Below are 14,303 nucleotides of genomic sequence, written 5' to 3'. Positions count from 1 at the left end.
AGAGAGCCCTGGGCTCATTTGTAGCCTTCTCCATAGATTCGGCATGTTATCCCCGTGTCCATCTGGATTTCCTGCACAAAGACATGAAAGTTAGGTGAATCAGGGTAAGACTCCGTATTGTCCATAGAAATGGCTGATTGTATGGTGTATGATTGTGTGTTGGCCCTGTGATTGACTGACAATAACTTTTTCCCTGCCTTTTGCACAATGCCCACTGATATAAGCGCTAGTCCCCACTGTGATGCTGAAATTATAAAGGTGGGTATACAGTATTAATGCATGTATAGTTAGTGCATTGATGCCGATACACACACACACACACACACCCACCATCATCATCATCGGTGGTGACTCGGGGTCAGGTATGACTGTCCTCCTTCTGGGTCCCTCTGAGTCCTCAGGTGGGCATAAAGGCCGATCCTGGAGCTGCATAATGGGAGGATGCCTGCACGTGACACCTTTTTATGTGGAGTGGCTGATGTGCCTGCAGCCACCACATGGTCCTTGGCAGGGGTTGGCCAGAGCCCAATGTCATGGAGAACCAAAATGACTGGGGACCACCCTCTGTTGCAGCCTTTATCTGCCTTCACTGCCATTGTGACCTGGAGACATCTTCCACCAGTTCCACCGTTGAGATCTTTGTTGGATCACGCTTCGTCTGGAACCTCCCCCTTAACCTATTGACCCTACCAGGAGACAAGCTCCGGACAGCAAAGCTCTTGGGATCAACGCAAGCTTGGTACATGCAAGCTTCTCCACTACGGCAAGGTGGCGACCCAGGAGAAGACACACACACACACACACACACACACACACACACACACACACACACACACACACACACACACACACACACACACACACACACACACACACAGTGACATAGTCAGATTCATGCCAGAGAGGGTTGCAAAGAGGCTATAGAACACACAGCATTGCCTAGATTTGGAGAGTCAATCATTTCTGTTCAACAATTAACAAGAGGGGAAATGTGGAAAAAATGATTGAAAGAGAACAAATCTCTTTTTTTTCTACCTGTTTCTTCTTTCAGGAGTCTGAATAGATCGAGGAGCACTCTTACGTACTTTCCTCTCTGTCTTTACTCCCCTTCTGTTAACGGTCTTCATCCACCTCTCATTCTCTCTCACTTTTTGTCTCTCACAACCTCTCTCGCATCTTCTTTCTCCCTTCTATCTCTCCATCTTTCTCTGTTTAAATTCTCTGGCTTGTTCTGCCTTTCTCTCTTAAGTCCCACTTTGCCCCCCCCTCCACTCCCTACCCCCCCCCCGCCTCTGTGTAAATCTCTCTAACCAATTCCAGTGGTATAAACACGGGCTAAATAATGCCATCAGGGGATCTGATTTCATTCAGTGCACTTTGAAACACCCCGTGATTTTCAGTCACAACAACACCAGAGGTTCGTAGTCGTTGTTAGGCAGCCAGTGCTCATATTGTTCTCATTAGGATCATTATTATTCTTACTGTGATGTTCCCAGGTTAGCTCAGCAGATTATTGTGAGAGGATGGAGGCAGCTTAGGATGTTTGCCATTGTCATTACGTGTGCATACCAGGCACAATGCAATTTTGTGTTATTGAGCAATTTTCTCTTATTGAGTAATATTCCACCAGACGATAACTGAAGTGTTTCATTCCGAATGAGACACGAGTCATTTGGAACGGGGCGCAGGGGGGGGGGGGGATCTTGCACATGCAATTTGGTTGAGGTAAAGCATATTACATGTTGCTATCAAAGATATGTCATTTTCAGTTCATTGCTAATGAATATGTAATGTTTACGGGAGACCGAACTATTTTTCTGAGAAATACAAACCAAGAAAATTGAGCTGCTGCATTTCTATTTTTTGTGTTAACTTTGAAAATGATAACACAAAGTGGGGCATTGAAATGAAACGGCCCCACGGGATACCCATTCACAGGCCTGATTCTTTTTTTTCTTCTTCTTTTTTTTTTCCGCCTTCACTCGACCGGGGTTTGGTTTTCATATGTAATTGCGGCCATGCTGTAAAAAAAAAATCTGGGTTTTAGTGCGAGGGACTAAATTGAATCTGTTTGTTTCAAACTGAATGACTTCAGGCATCTGTGCTTACAACTAGGCACGTGCGTACATAGACCTCAAAGGGCCTTGAGCACTTGCCGTTTGGCCTACTAGAGAGAAAGTGTCCTTTTTTGGTTTTCAATTTTTTCTTCTTTTTTTATTATAAATAAATAATTTATTGTTTGCCCACAGTCTGTCCTGCTGAACAGATATTGATTGAGTCAAAATATCAGGTTGGGAGATGGGTGCTCCCAGGAGATGCCCTCTACCCTCCCTCCCTCATGGGTTCCTGCCTCAGCAGTGAGTACTGTGTTGGTGCCGAGCCTTTCTATGGTGAAAGAACGCACACCTGTGATATTGCATGCACATGCAAGCATATACATGACAGTCAGCATGAGTCAGTCAGTGTGATGAGTTACTTTGAGGCAGACTTCAGGTATGTGGCCAAACTAAGTATAAATATACTGTTCTTTTTTTTTTTACACTGATATCATCGATGCACTTCAGGAATCACTTCTCACTGTTTGGCAAGTAGGGTGTATTTATACCTGAACTATTCAGCAGCTCGAAATGTGCCAACTAGCTGTACGTTTTGCTAGTAGTGCAGGAATCAGTGGAATATTTACAATTTACAATTTAATTTAGCAGACACTTTTATCCAAAGTGACGTACATCGGAGAGTTAATACAACAAAAGCAAGGATCTAGTCTGGAGGCGACAACACAAGTAAGTGTTAAAAAAACTAGGTTCAAGTCCAATAGGACATAGGTGTCAATAGGCAGTGCACAAAGGCAATTCATAGGGTTCAAAGAAGTGAATTTTATTTTGTATTTTAATATCAGGTGTGGAGGTATTCGAGAAAGAGCTGGTTCTTTAGATTCTTCTTAAAGACAGAATGGGACTCAACTGATTGAATGTAGTTTGGTAACTCACTCCACCACCGGAGAACTACAGAAAAGAATTGTCTAGCTGGTGATTTAGGGCCCCATTGTGGCAGAAGTGTGAGGCGCCATTCATTGGCAGAACGGAGTGAGCGGGACTGAGTGTAGGCCTAAATGAGGGAGTTCAGGTAGGTGGGACCCATTTTTGTTGCTGTTTTGTAAACGAGCATCAAGGTTTTGAATCTGATGTGGGCAGCAACTGGGAGCCAGTGGAGGGATATCAACAGCAGAGTGATGTGCTTTTTTTGGGTTGGTTGAAGACCAGACATGCCACCACATTCTGGATAATTTGCAGAGGTTTGAAAGTGCATGCAGGGAGACCTGCCAGTAAGGAGTTGAAGTAGTCAGTGTGTGATATAACAAGAGCCTGTATCAGGAGTTGTGCTGCATGCTCAGACAGGTAGGGTCTAATTTTCCTGATGTTGTATAGGGCAAATCGGCATGACTGAGCAATTGAGGCCTCGTGAACCTTAAAGGTTGGTTGGTCATCAATCATGACACCTAGGTTTCGGGCAGGCTTTGTGGGCATGAGTTGGGTTGATCCAAGCTGGATATTGATCTGTTGATGTAAGGATGGACTGGCTGAGATAACAAGGAGCTCAGTCTTAGATAGGTTAAGCTGAAGGTGGCGTTCTTTCATCCATGCATAGATATCAGCAAGGCATAACGATATCCGTGCCGAGACTGAGGTCATCAGGTGGGAATGATAGGAAAAGCTGGGTATTGTCAGCATAGCGTATGAGAAATCATGGGGGCAGATTATTGCACCAAGTGAGGAGGTGTATATTGAGAAGAGGAGGGGACCAAGCGCTGGCCCCTGAGGTACCCCTGTGGATAAGCCGTGCGGTTTGGAAACTTCTCCCTTCCAGGATACTCTAAAAGATCTCCCGGGTCTAGTTCTTGTGCCCATCCACTGAAAGATAACTGTGGTACAAAAGTAGTCATTCCAGGCATATATTCGTTTAATTATATGCAAAAATCGACTTTTATGAATTTGGGCCCCTGCCCCTCTAACATCCTCTGCTCATCCCTGCTTACAACACTTGTGTCATAAATGTTTGTGACATAATGTGAAGACATTACAATCTGAATCTGACAAGTCAACACTATTACAATAACTTGGTTATGACAGTATTATAAAAGAATACAATTTTGTTAACAAAGACTTTACCAGCCAAGGAAAAGCAAGACCAGAAGGATGTATGTTGAAATTTTTGTTTATATCTTTCTTTGTTAACCTTCTCTATTAGGATACTCTGCCTTAAAACAATATTACATTTGGTAAAAATGGGAAAACAGTAATATCAATATATTGTGGCAGACACTAGGGGCTATGCCTCTAGCTCAGCAGGACTGGGAGCTGGGGGCGTGGTTTACGTTCCCGGGCTTGCTGGGGCAGGGTTGTTCCTGCTGTAGTTTGGTTTTGGAGCTGAGGAATAAACAACAAACTCACCTTCGTCCCCTGTGTTTTTTCCTCATCCTGCCACAATATAAAGAAATCACCATCAAATATATGTGTTTTATGGATAACCCGCTAATACAAACCCAGAATCGGGAAAATACACTGCATATTACACACATTAATTTTCTTCAGACATGGTAGTGGGTGAGACATTGTGCTGGATATTTTTCTTTAGTTTTCATTACTGTAAAAGAAACAAACACCAATACTATTAACATGGTTATTTTTGGACCACTTTCTGTAAGAGTTGATGCAAAAGTTGATGTTAAACATTTACTTTTTTAATATCATGACTAGAAACTGCTGCTGACAAAAAGCCTGTCAGCCAGCGAGTGATATCTATGCTACAGTATGTGTGCATGCGTGTGCACATGTTGTGTCTCGTTTGGTGTGTCTGCATGCAATAGTGCATCTCACTGCATGTATGCAATTTGTGAGCTGGTTTTGGGTTTCTTCCAATGCTACCTCAGAATACTGCTATTCACACAACGTTGCTCAGACTCCATACCAACACACATGCACACTTTCTCTAACCACAGCAGTTTCTTTCTTTCTTTTTTTTTCTTTAAGGGCAAAAAGTCCAAGCGCATGTAGGGAGTAGCCTAGAATTAAATTGAATTAAAGGCTGTTTTTGCCTCTCGTCGTTTATTCATCACTTCATCCATCCTTGACCCCTAGGTATTTTTGTTGCATTCTGCCATCATGAGGAAATGGTCTAGGAGCTCAGTGTGTGTGTGTGTGTGTGTGTGTGTGTGTGTGTGTGTGTGTGTGTGTGTGTGTGTGTCAGTGCATGCATTTCCTCTCCAGCGTGTGTATCAATAGCCCTGGGCATCATCACGAAAGTGTTGGTGAGAGGTGGTGAAAATATCAAGCTGAGCTGTAATACAAATAAAATAATCTTTAAAAGTAGAAAAAAACTTTTTTCTTTATTGTTTGCTCCTTCTGTGGTGCTTTTGCAAGAGACTGCATGCAGCCCTTTGCAAAAGCAAGTTTACGCAAAAAGTATATATATATATATATATATATATATATATATATATATATATATATGTGTGTGTGTGTGTGTGTGTGTGTGTGTGTGTGTGTGTGTACACTATATGTACAGAAGTATTGACACTCATCTCTTAATCATTTAATTCAGGTGTTTCTTTCAGACCCATTGCTACAGGTGTATAAAATCAAGCAGCTAGCCATGCAGTCTGCATTTACAAACATTTATGAAAGAATGGGTCGTTCTGAAGAGCTCACTGAATTCAAGTGTGGTACTCTCATAGGATGCCACCTTTGCAAGTCAGTTCGTCAAATTTCTTCCCAGCTCGATATTCCACGGTCAAATGTAAGTGGTGTTATTGAAAAGTGGAATCATTTAGGAACAACAGCAACTCAGCCATGAAGTGGCAGACCACGTAAAGTTACACAGCGGGGTCAACAAGTGCTGAGGTGCATAGTGCGTAAAAGTCGCCAACGCTCTGTTGACTCAATAACTGCAGAGTTCCAAACTTCCTCTGGCATTAACATCAGCACAAAAACTGTGTGCCGGGAGCTTCATGGAATGGGTTTCCATGGCCGAGCAGCTGCATGTAAGCCTTACATCACCAAGCTCAGTGCCAAGTGTCGGATGGAGTGGTGTAAAGCACGCTGCCACTGGCCTCTGGAGCAGTGGAAACGTGTTCTGTGGAGTGACGAATCACGCTTCTCTGTCTGGCAGTCTGATGGACGAGTCTGGGTTTGGCGGATGCCAGGAGAATGTTACCTGCCTGACTGCATTGTGCCAGCTGTAAAGTTTGGTGGAGGAGGGATAATGGTATGGGGTTGTTTTTCAGGGGTTGGGCTAGGCCCCTTAGTTCCAGTGAAGGGAAATCTTAATGCTTCAGCATACCAAGACATGTTGGACAATTCTATGCTTCCAACTTTGGGGGAACAGTTTAGGGAGGGCCCTTTGCTGTTCCAGCATGACTGTGCCCCAGTGCACAAAAGCAAGGTCCATTAAGACATGGTTGGGTGAGTTTGGTGTGGAATAACTTGACTGGCCTGCACAGAACCCTGAACTCAACCCCATCGAACACCTTTGGGATGAACTAGAATGGAGGTTGCGAGCCAGGTCTTCTCGTCCAACATCAGTGCCTGACCTCACAAATGCTCTTCTGGATGAATGGGCAAAAAATCCCACAGACACACTCCAAAATCTTGTGGAAAGCCTCCCCAGAAGAGTGGAAGCTGTTATAGCTGCAAAGGGGGGACCAACTCCATATTAATGCCTATGGATTTAGAATGGGATGTCATAAAAGCTCCTGTAGGTGTGATGGTCAGGTTTCCTAATACCTATAACTTTATATAACTTTGTTAAAACAAACACTCAGTGGTAGGTAAAGTGCTCAACAAATAGGAGCAAAATAATCTAGTGAGTCAAGTAAATTCTTCATGAGACAGTACAAGCCTGTTTCATGCCATAAGCAATCATCAGCTGTCAACAAAGCTACTCTAATATATATATAGAGCGTTTTTTTTTCTCCAGAACTGGCAATGGTGTTATAAGTGCGCAACTAATGAGGAGTGGAATATCAACACAGATACAGGAAAAAAGTAATAATGCATGCAGTACAGGCCTGTTTCATGTGCCGTGCACTCATCAGCTGCATATTAGCAGTTGATGAGTGCACGATGCACGAAAGCTTTTGGATGAGTGTTTTACCCCAGACCATCTATTGAGAAAAATATTCAACAGGAACACAGTCAAAATGAGCTACAGCTGCATGCCAAATGTTCAGCAGGTTATTTCATCCCACAACACAAGCATCATGGCCAAGGCACAGACCCCCTCACCGCAACCAAACACTTCAAACTGCGAATGCCATGTTAAGGCATCTTGTCCTCTTGAGGGAAAATGCCAGACAGAGGGAGTCATCTACCAGGCATCGGTGACAAGAGAAGACAACTGCAATGTGGACACTTACATGGGGTTAACAGAGGGCCCTTTTAAGATTAGGTTTAACGCCCATATGAATAAATTCGGAAATGAGCATGCGAAAAATGCAACGGCCTTAAGCCACCACATTTGGTCATTGGTAGACAAGAATATCAGTTATTCCGTCTCATGGAAAACCCTTCCAAAGAGTAGTGCATATTCAGTTAGAGGTAAAAAATGTAACCTGTGCTTGGCAGAAAAGTATTTAATTATTTGCAGATCTGATATGTCCACCTTGAATAATAGAAACGAACTGGCCACCAGCTGTAGACACCGAAAAAAATATCTCCTTTGTAACTATAAGTAAAACATCTATATTACCCCCTCCCCATTAGATGATACACATATGACATTTATTAGCTTTTCTTTTATATATATATTTTTACATATTATTTTTTTAGTATTTAACTGCCTGTCCTTCCAACTGTGCCCCAACACCACCCCACTATATAATTCACATAAATTACCTTGTTATATTTGTAACGTACTCCATTTCAACAGGCCAAACAAGCCCCAGTCCCTTAACACATTGGTTGTAATGTTTTCTATCCCTCCATTGGTTGCTGTGCATCATAACTACCTACCCCATTGGTTGTTATAGTTTGGATGTTTCCTTATCTGATTGGTTGCTGTCCAACCAAAATTAGGGGCGTGATGCTGGGCAAACTAAGCTGTATGATTCTTTGTTGAACCACATTAGCAACTGATGAGTGTGCAGCGCATGAAACAGGCCTGTACTGCTATGCATTAACACTTTGTTTTCCCTGTATCTGTGTTGATTTTTGTATATATATATATATATATATACATATATATATATATATGTGTGTGTGTGTGTGTGTGTAGGGAAAAAAACTTCTAATTCATCTTTTAATACATGTATTAAAAGCTTTTTTTCTCCTACACTTCTATATACTTCTATATTGATATTCCACTCCTCATTTGTTGAGCACTTTTATCAACACCATTGACGGTTTCTGATGAAATGAATTGTGAAAATGAAAGCAAAGTACCCCAAAAATGGGCAGAGCAATCATAATTGAAATGTCAGAAAACAGATGACATTGCATGAGTTTAAAGTGAAAGCGTGAAGCACAATTTTGCGCTTGCAGTGTGTGTTAAGGTGAGAATCTCAAACATGCCGTTGGTAAAACTGTAATGCATACATACTTGGTATACTGTGTACGTGGCTATGCGGTTGCCTGCATAATGGGTGAACAGTTTGCGTTTTTGTCTACAGCTCCGTGCATGTGTGCATGACTGTGTCTTTTGCATGTGGTTCTGTGTACGTATTTGTATGTTTGTGTTTATCCATATATCTGTGACAGATACAGATTACCAGTCCAAGCATGCAGTAGGTAATCACTAACACTGTAAATGTAACCTTCCAGGCTCCGCCAATAGCCCTGGGCGCACTCTCCAGACCAAAGCTGAGTGCTGAATACTCCCCTCTCAACATCTCTTTACTGAAGTTGAAAACATCCTGGTTTTTGCATCTCCGCCGATCAATTTCCGTCTCGGCGATCAATTCCTTCTCCGCAGCTGGACAGCATCCAACAGCACTTATGAATTTGTGTTGAGAGAGAGAAAATGTAGAAGGAGGGGTAAGATTGGCATGAGGCAGTGATAGAGGGAAAGAAAACGAGAGACATACGAGAGAGAAAGAGAGAAGAGAGCGATGGTTTTCATACTGGTAACTCATACCGGTAAGGGCTGCAAACGGCCTAAAAGATGAATGGAAAACTACAAAATACAGAGAGAGAAATTGTTGCACCTGAAGCTTGTAATGTAATGTAATGTAACTTTAAGGGAATATGTTACGTCTCACTGCCTAAACAATACATCTGAACCCCTCTGACAGTCTTAATCATCCTGTTTCAGGAATCGTTCACTCACCAAGAACTGAGTATTTGGGATTATTTATTTATTATCACCCCCCCCCTTTTTCTCCCCAGTTGTATCTGGCCAAATACCCACTCTTCCGTGCCGTCCTGGTCGCTGCTCCACCCCCTCTGCCGATCCGGAGAGGGCTGCAGACTACCATGTCTCCTCCATTACATGTAGAGTCACCGGCCGCTTCTTTTCACCTGACAGTGAGGAGTTTCGCCAGGGGGACGTAGCACATGGGAGGATTACGCTATTCCCCCCAGTCCCCCCCCCCCCGATGAGGCGCCCCGACTGACCAGACGAGGCGCTACCGCAGCGACCATGACACATATACCCCCATCCGGCTTCCCAACTGCAGACACAGCCAATTGTGTCTGTAGGGACGTCCGACCAAGCCGGGGGTAACACGGGGATTCGAACTGGCGATCCCTGTGTCGGTAGGCAACGGAATAGACCGCTACACTACCCAGACGCCGTATGTGAGATTACTTATCGTAATTTAAAGCTGTTGTGCCGTTTCAGATTAGAAAGAATGTTTGAAAGTCAATGCAGTTCAGTATTTTCCAAGATTCCCGTGGTCTTTCATGTAAACAAGTGGTTTAATCATGTTCCAGGAAGTCTTACCTAGTTCATATGCCATACTGCACTGGGCAGATTATTCTGCTTATTTTGGGGATTTTCTAACTTGAATATGCGAAAAGTCGTCTCAGTTTTGACATGGCATCTCTGCAGTGTAGAATTAACCAGCTGTGGGTGTGCATTACCAAAGACAGACAGAGAGAGAGAGAGAGAGAGAGAGAGAGAGAGAGAGAGAGAGAGAGAGAGAGAGAGAGAGAGAGAGAGAGAGAGAGAGAGAGAGAGAGAGAGAGAGAGAAGCAGTGCTGGTGACGTCTTTGTCTCTTTGGCAGATAGCGGGACGTAATTCTACCCTCGTCATTAGACCGTCCTAATGTAGACCTGTCCCTCTTGCTCTTTGTCTGACTCTTTCTCCATCTTGCTTCTCCTCTGTCTTCCCCTTTTTCTTTCTCTTCCCGCTACCCCCCTCCCCTCCGTTTCCTAATTTATATCTCAATTTCTCCATATTCTTCTTATCCTTTATTACCCCCCCCACACACAGACATAGTACACACACACATATACACACCTCTATTAGTCAGTTACCGATTTAATTAATTCCACATGCTTCTGTTGGTCAGGCCTGTCAGTGAGAAATACACATGTGACTGAGAACACATGCAGACATCACACACACACACACACACACACACACACACACACACACACACACACACACACACACACACACACACACACACATGCTAAGACTTAGGGTAAGCTTTTCTCTCTCTTCTTTTAGTAATTGCACCCAACTGCTCCCAGCCAGAACAATTAAGTCCCCATCAAAGTGGAAGCTAAGGCCTTCTAGCTTGAACACTGCAGGAAGTCAGCTAACCGACACTCTAGCAGGCGTGCAGAGTGCAGATGGAGCCGTGGTACAATTCCTCCGTTTTACTGCACTGCAGAGTAGTAAACTGCTGCTATGCTTTTGCACAAGAGAAATATTTTGAAGAGCTATTTTTACTTGTCATTCATAGCTGTGTCGTGTGTAACGTACTGATCGAATGATTTAATCATGCGGAGGTCAGTTCCATGCTGAGGCCAATGCAGCTTTCAAGAACAGCTTGATGTATTTCTTTTCAAGTGCAGCAGGGGTTAGAAGAAGGGGATAGAAGAAGGGATGAAAATGAACAGTTTCAGAAGCATTTTCCCTTTCTTGTGTTCAGGGTCACCAGGGTGTTTATACGATGTGTAGTGGCTAGTTTTAATCAATCAATCAGTCAGGAAACCACAGCACAGTAATGTGGCCAAAATTGATGTATCCCAGTAATTGATCAGTCTGACTTAATCAAGGTTTAAAGAGAATTAAAGGGCTTCAATAGGATGCTATGTTCTGCATAATGATAAAATGGGGAAAAAAATTGCCGTTTCACAAAAAAAAAAAAGATTATTTACAACACGAGCAATGCTATCAGGATGTGGAGCAGTAGCACAGAATGCATTACAAGTAGAAGTTCCCCATGGGCTGGATATCAATTTTCATTCATTTATTTTTTAATTCTCTGTACCCACCTATTCCAGTTCAGGGTCACGGGTAGTCTGAACATTTCCCAGCAGGCACTGGGGCACAAGGCAGAAATGCCTCCTAGACAGTGTGCCATTCCATTACAGGAAACATACAAGGACATTCACACTCCCATCTAGGGCCAATGTAGTGGCTCCATATGACCTAAGCCATCTTTGAACTGTGGGAAGTAACTGGAGTAGCAGAATGAGTCCCACGTGAATGTGGGGAGAAGATCACATCTCAGTGTGCTGTACAGAAGCTTACTGGTGTCTGAGGCGGAGGGAGGGCTGGTGTGCCACACTCCGCTGTAGCCCACAGACTGTGTTTTCGCCCTGTCTGCATGTGCTCCAGTTCGGCGTAACTTACAACAACCATATGTTAAGCTCTCTCTGAGTCGCAGAGAGGAGGTCACACCTCATCCAGAGAGGTACAGACACATGATATCATGGCTAGTTCACAGTCACAGAAAAACCTACATTTGGCCACCGGCGTCAGCTGGCTAGTAATCACACGCAGTTTTGGGAGCTAAGCTATAAAAAATAACTATGTATTTTAAAGTGTAAGCCTTTGGGAGATGGTTCATAAAATGACCCTGCCCTACTCTTGGTAGCTTCGACTCTACAAATAGATTTACAGGCTTTCATTAAAGCAACTAGCGGTTATGCAGGGCTGAGGTCCCTGGATGTCCAGCTGTTTGCGTGTGCACGTTTGTGTGTGTCTGCACGTTTGTGTGTGTGTGTATGTGTGTGTGTATATGTGTGTGTATATGTGTGTGTGTATATGTGTGTGTGTATATGTGTGTGTGTGTGTGTGTGTGTTAGTGTTATGTATGTGACTCTCAGTGAATACATGTAAGTCATTTCATATCTGTCTCTTTGCCTCCCGGGTTGTATGTAGACATGTGTGATGACATTCAAATGTATACAATGTGTGACCTCTTTTGTAGTTACAAATGTGTGTGTGTGGTGTGTGTGTGTGTGTGTGTCTTTGCCTCTGTCTGTATGTGCGTATGTGTGTGTGTGTGTGTGTAGTGGTTAAAATATATGGAAATATGTAAGTCATTTTGTGTGTCTCTGCACCTCTGTGTGGAGCGTGAAATGTTTGTTACACCCCTCTGTTTGTATCTGTTTGTATCTGTGTTTGTGTGTGTGTGTGTGTGTGTGTGTGTGTGCCTGCACTCTGAAGCTAGATCCTAGATTGCTTCCAGAAGTCGAGCTCCACAGCCCACTGTTTCATTACAGCTACAAAGCAACCGCACAGCTAGAGAGTGCCGAGTTGCAAAAACTCCTCTCCTCTCTCCCTCCATCCACCCCTTCTTCCCTCCCTCCTTTCTTCTCTTTGGTGGTTACAGCTGGAATGGGAATAAACAGCGGTGGATTTTTATTTCTCCCCATTTTGAGAATATGGGGAGATGCTGAGATGGTCTTATCCAATTTCTGCAACAACAAAAAAAGTTAAATTTGAAAGTGTTTTCCCCAGTTTACAAAATGAAGACATGAATTTCCTCTAATCCCAATCATTTATCTTCGTTCAATCTGTTTAGTAGCCAGGACCACAAATTAACCATGTTGAATCCGTCGTGTATTTTCTACCCGCCTGGTTCTACCCAAAGCATCTGGGAAGCCACGTTGATGCGGTCATCGTCCTTTGGTGGGTCTGGATATTAGAGAACCGTCCTGAATGACATGTAAATGTCTCAGGTTTGATGATGGGGTTTGCCTACATCATTACCCCAATGGATTGATTGGAAACCATCTACAACTTTTGCTTTTTAGACTGATGTGTCTCCTACCTTCTGTTGTTTGTGGAAGAAAGCAAAAAAGGTCTCGCTCGAGGGTCTATCAATATATGCTTTGGATTTCATGTTTTCCACCGTTGTGCTTTCTTTATCTGCTATTATCTTAGCATGACCGGGATTTCAGCCCTACCTAAAACGACCATGAACTGTCAAAATGACCGCCGGTTTTTAAACTCGATATTCTGTCAAGAGAAACACCCAATTGAGATATTAATGCATTGCATATGTTAGTATGTCTGTTAGGAAATGACTGACACCAAAATCAACATTTTAACAAATATCATACTATTTCTAAACAATTTAAACTTAAGAGAGACATGGTCAAACTTGAATAGCAAAATTGAAAAAGTGGAAACATTACCTGAAAAACAAAACGTAAAAAACGTATTGTTAATCTAACAAACGCAACAAGGCCTATAAAACGTGAAATTTTTTTTTTAAAAAGAAAAGAAAAAGGGAGACCTGAAAATAAATATTGAAACAGTCCATCCAACGACCGGAACTAAAAATTACTAGAACGACCGCCACAAAAATTAACATTTTAACAAATTTAGTACGATTTTTCCAACAATTTAAAATGGCCTCTGTCCAACGCCTGTAAATACTGTAACGCCTCGGTGGTGGTCATGGTGCGTCTGAAACGGCGCCTGTAACCAGACATGTTGGCAATAATCAAAATTCAAATTTAGACTATTACTCTGCACTGGAGAATGCTAGTTTGTTTTCTAGGACAGAGCAATGAAGTTCACAAAGGAAATTATGTGACCAAAACACATCATAAATATGACATGACGCGCATGATCACGCACAAATTACGAGAGGTCATTTTGACCGCTCATGGTCGTTTTAGGTTGATCTTAGCATAACTTTTTTAGTGCAATTGATCTAAAACTCATGCAGTTTTAGGAGAATTCGGGGAGCGGCAGGCCTGTATCTTTTTTTTTATATAAAGTTATTACACTTTGAAAATACAAAAAGGTCATAATGACCGCCTTGGTCATTAAGTCATTGTTTTGTTTGGCGTTTTGTTTTTCTGTTGCACATTCATCCATCCAGCCATCAATTTTC

Source organism: Lampris incognitus, chromosome 13 (genome assembly GCF_029633865.1).
Source record: "Lampris incognitus isolate fLamInc1 chromosome 13, fLamInc1.hap2, whole genome shotgun sequence".
Taxonomy (NCBI): Eukaryota; Metazoa; Chordata; class Actinopteri; order Lampriformes; family Lampridae; genus Lampris; species Lampris incognitus.
The sequence above is the reverse complement of the archived record's forward strand: the minus strand, read 5'-3'. Positions refer to the sequence as shown.